Source organism: Sinocyclocheilus grahami, unplaced genomic scaffold, assembly GCF_001515645.1.
Source record: "Sinocyclocheilus grahami isolate Dianchi unplaced genomic scaffold, SAMN03320097.WGS_v1.1 scaffold102.1, whole genome shotgun sequence".
Classification (NCBI taxonomy): domain Eukaryota; kingdom Metazoa; phylum Chordata; class Actinopteri; order Cypriniformes; family Cyprinidae; genus Sinocyclocheilus; species Sinocyclocheilus grahami.
The window spans coordinates 1,337,668-1,341,803 of record NW_015505281.1 but is presented as its reverse complement, the minus strand read 5'-3'; the positions used below and the strand labels follow the sequence as shown (position 1 = coordinate 1,341,803).

The 4,136-nt window shown below is 56.0% G+C and overlaps 1 protein-coding gene across 1 annotated transcript in view; it reads left to right on the top strand.

Annotated features, from left to right (window-relative positions):
* Window positions 1-4,136, top strand: part of LOC107588401 (uncharacterized) — a 16,730-nt gene that overhangs the window by 4,209 nt on the left and 8,385 nt on the right. The window lies entirely within an intron of this gene.

Sequence of the window (4,136 nt, the reverse complement as noted above, 5' to 3'; positions counted from 1 at the left end):
ATACCCGCAACTCTAGTGTAAATGAGTACAAAGACATTTTTATCACTCATATCTTTTGGACTGAAATAGCACAGAAAATGTGGGGGTGTGGTGGGATTTCGGCAATCGGCACACCGGGAAAGCTCGGGTGCTCCCGATGGCCAATCAGTTCTAGGTCTACTTTTCCTTTCCTCCACAGCCAATTACATCAGGCCCCCTCAATCCGCGAGCCCTGGGGCTTTAACCCCGCATAGCCCTTATGTTAATCTGGCCCTGCTCGTAGAGGGCGCTCTAGCTGAAGTGATGGTGTTAACTACCGCTGGAGGTAGATCACCTAGAACCTCCGTGTCCTGTCCAGAGACCACACGTGGTCTGGAATTCCACAGGTCTGGGTGCGGGTGCCAGAGGGTGCCACCTCTCTGAGAAAGGAGATCCTTCCTCAGAGGAATATACCAAGAAGGGGCTGTCGCGAGGAGCATCAGTTCTGGGAATCAAGTACGACTGGGCCAGTGTGGTGCTACTAAGAGGACCTGCTCCTCATCCTCCCTGACCTTGCACAGTGTCTGTGCGAGAAGGCTCACTGGGGGAAACGCATACTTGCGTAGGCCCCAAGGCCAACTGTGTGCCAGCACATCTGTGCCGAGGGTCCCCTCGGACAAGGAGTAAAACAGCTGGCAGTGGGACGTGTCCGGAGAGGCAAACAGGTCTACCTGAGCATCCCCGAAGCGTCTCCAGATCAGCTGGACTGTCTCGGGGTGGAGTCGCCATTCTCCCGGAAGGGCAGGCTGACGTGAGAGCTCGTCGGCTGCATGATTGAGATCGCCTGGGACGTGAACGGCGTGAAGCAACCTCAGATGCTTCTGACTCCAAAACTGGCGGGCGAGTTGCGACATGCGACGGGAGCAAAGACCACCCTAGTGGTTGATGTACGCAACGGTCGCAGTGTTGTCCGTCCGGACCAGTACGTGCTTGTCGTGTAGTAGCGATTTGAAGCGGCGCAGAGCAAGCCATACTGCTAGCATCTCGAGGCAATTGATATGCCACTGCAGATGAGGCCCTGTCCAGGTGCCCGATGCTGCATGCCCATTGCACATGGCACCCCAGCCTATGGCAGAGGCATCTGTTGAGACAACAACATGCCTGGACACTTGCACTAGGGGAACTCCTGCCCGAAGAAAGGCAAGGCCCGACCATGGGCTGAAGGTCTGGTGGCAGGATGGGGTGACTGAGACCCGGTAAGTACCGCGTTGCCATGCCCATCTCGGTCGTGAAGCCAATGCTGAAGCGGTCTCATATGAAGCAATCCGAGCAGCGTGACAGCGGCAGCGAATGCCATATGCCCCAGGAGCCTCTTAAACTGTTTCAGTGGAACCACCCTCCTGTGCTGAAATGACTCCAGGCAGCTCAGCATTGCCTGAGCGCTCTCTACTGAGAGATGCGCTGTAAGATTGACAGAGTCCAACTCCATACCAAGAAAAGAGATCCTCTGCACGGAGTGTGTCGAGGGAGGATCGGAACATGAAAGTACGCGTCCTTCAGGTCGATCACTGCAAACCAATCGAGCAGACGAACGCATCGAAAGATATGTTTCTGCGTTAACATCCTGAATGGGAGCCTGTGAAGGGCCCGGTTCAGAACGCGCAGTTCCAGGATTGGTCGCAACCCACTGCCTTTCTTGGGTACAATGAAGTAGGGGCTGTAAAACCCTGACTTCATATCGGCTGGAGGGACCGGCTCTATCGCATCCTTCGCCAGCAGGACTGCGATTTCCGCTCGCAAGACAGGAGCATCCTTTTTTGGCACAGAGGTGAATCGAATGTCCCTGAACTTGGGAGGACACCGGGCGAACTGAATCACATAGCCGAGTCTGATGGTTCTCATGAGCCAGCGAGACAGTCTGGGGAGCACTAGCCAGGCCCCCAGGAACCGAACAAGCGGGACTACGGGACCCACCAACATACCCGCAGTGGTCACCGAGGTCACCGTAGCCACCAGATCAAGTCTGTATCCAGGTCAGATGATAACTGCAGCCCCCCGGATCCAGTACGTATCCAGACCAGATGGTGGATCAGCACCTAGAGAGGACCTCTACAGCCCTGTATGTCAGCGGAGACCAGGACAACTAGATGAGCCCCAGAGACAGATCCCCAGTAAAGACCTTGTCTCAAACGGCCACCGGGACAATACCACAGGAACCAGTTGAGTCCACTGTTGAGCACAATGTGACTTTGCTGCAGCCTGGAATTGAACTGCTGGTTTGTCTGGCCAGAGGAGAACTGGCCCCCCGACTGAGCCTGGTTTCTCCCAAGGTTTTTTCTCCATTCTGTCACTGATGGAGTTTTGGTTGCTTGCCGCTGTCACCTCTGGCTTGCTTAGTTGGGGACCCTTCATTTCCAGCGATATCGTTGACTTGATTGCACAGATACTATTTAAACTGAACTGAGCTGGATGATGACATCACTGAATTCAATGATGAACTGCCTTTAACTGAAAAATTAGTGTTTACTATTGTCATTTTGCATTATTGACACACTATTTTCCTAATTAATGCTGTACAGTTGCTTTGACACAATCTGTATTGTTAAAAGCGCTATATAAATAAAGGCGACTTTACTTGACTGGGGCAGCGAGGTGGAGCACAGGGACCCAACCCGGAAGGCACAGCGTCCCGGAGTGGGGTCTGAGTGCTCAGTGCAACACTTACCTGGCTCCACGGTTGGGCAGGGGGTGCGTGAGAAGGCATAGCGTCCTCAAACCGGGCCCTGCTGACCACTGGCGAAAGGAGAGGGGGACGGGAGTGTCGAGGCCGTGTCTCGCACACTGCCATCCTCGCCCTCTTGAGATCCGGAGAAATAGGAAACTGCTCTTTTATTTGAATATTTGGGTACCACCGGCTGGGGAGCCACTGGCGGAACAAAACAAAAGGAAACAAAATATTCTACACCCAGCTCCTCCGAGGGAAGGAGTGGTGCCGTCACCATCTCCTGAAGAACAGGATCCAGAGTCTCCGGGTCGCTCGTCTCAGGAACGCCGCTTGCTCTGGTGCTTTACGGGCCTGGCAGGGACAGAGACAGGCTGCACCGCTTTTCCTGCTGCCAGCTCCACGCTGCAGCCGGTGTGAAGGCTGCTGCTGAGGCCGAGCTGGAGCATCACCTCACCGGCGGCGGGGTGATGACAGCAGCGGGCCGCCGGGGCAGGATGTGTCTGATCGCCTCCGTCTGCTTCTGCGTGGCAGAGAACTGCTGGGCGAAGCTCTCCACTGCATCACCGAAGAGGCCAGTCTGGGAGATCGGGGAGTCCAGGAAACGGTGCTTGTCGGCCTCCCTCATCTGCCAGGTTCAGCCATAGGTGTTTTTCCTGGCACACCAGGGTGGACATCGTCTGACCGAGGGACCGCGCCGTGACTTTCTTCGCCGTGCATAGTTCCTGCATTACCCCTGGGTCAGAACTGCGTGCAGGGCGGAGGCGGCCTGTCCAGCAGCTCTGTAAGCCTTCCCCGTTAGAGCAGACGAGAACTTACAGGCCCTGGACGGGAGGCGTGGATTACCCCGCCAGGCAGCGGAGGCGGTTTGCGGGCAGAGCTGCATTGCAATAGCGCGCTCAACTGGGGGGATCTCCACATACCCCTTAGCCGCCCCGCCATCAAGGGCAGTGAGGACGGAAGAAACACTAGCTCTTTTTTTGGCAGAAAAAGGTGCCCTCCAAGATCTAGTAACTTCTTCATGCACTTCCGGGAAGAATGGAACCAGAGTTGGCTACTGACGATCGGCCTGCGGCACCCCCAGGAGCCAATCATCCAACCTCGAGTGTTCGGGAGATGGAGGGGGTTTCCATTGCAACCCGACGCTCTCGGTGACCCGGCAAAGCATAGTAGTCAGCTCTGGATCTGACTCGGGCAACGCCACTCATCCTGACGAAGGCAGCGCAGCCGAGTCCTCATCTCCAGAGCCTAGCTCGTGCCCGATGCAGTGATCGACATTCTGTCATCTGCCGGAGGCCCGGATGAGATGCTAGACCCCGCCCTTTCCGGGGTTTCAGCCACCTCATCACATAACACCAGAGGATGCGATGTGCTGGAGGAGTGAGGGGCCCGTGGAGACGCACTAGACGGGGAAGCCTTCACTGTGATCCTCAGATCGCCCTGGCTATACGCCGAA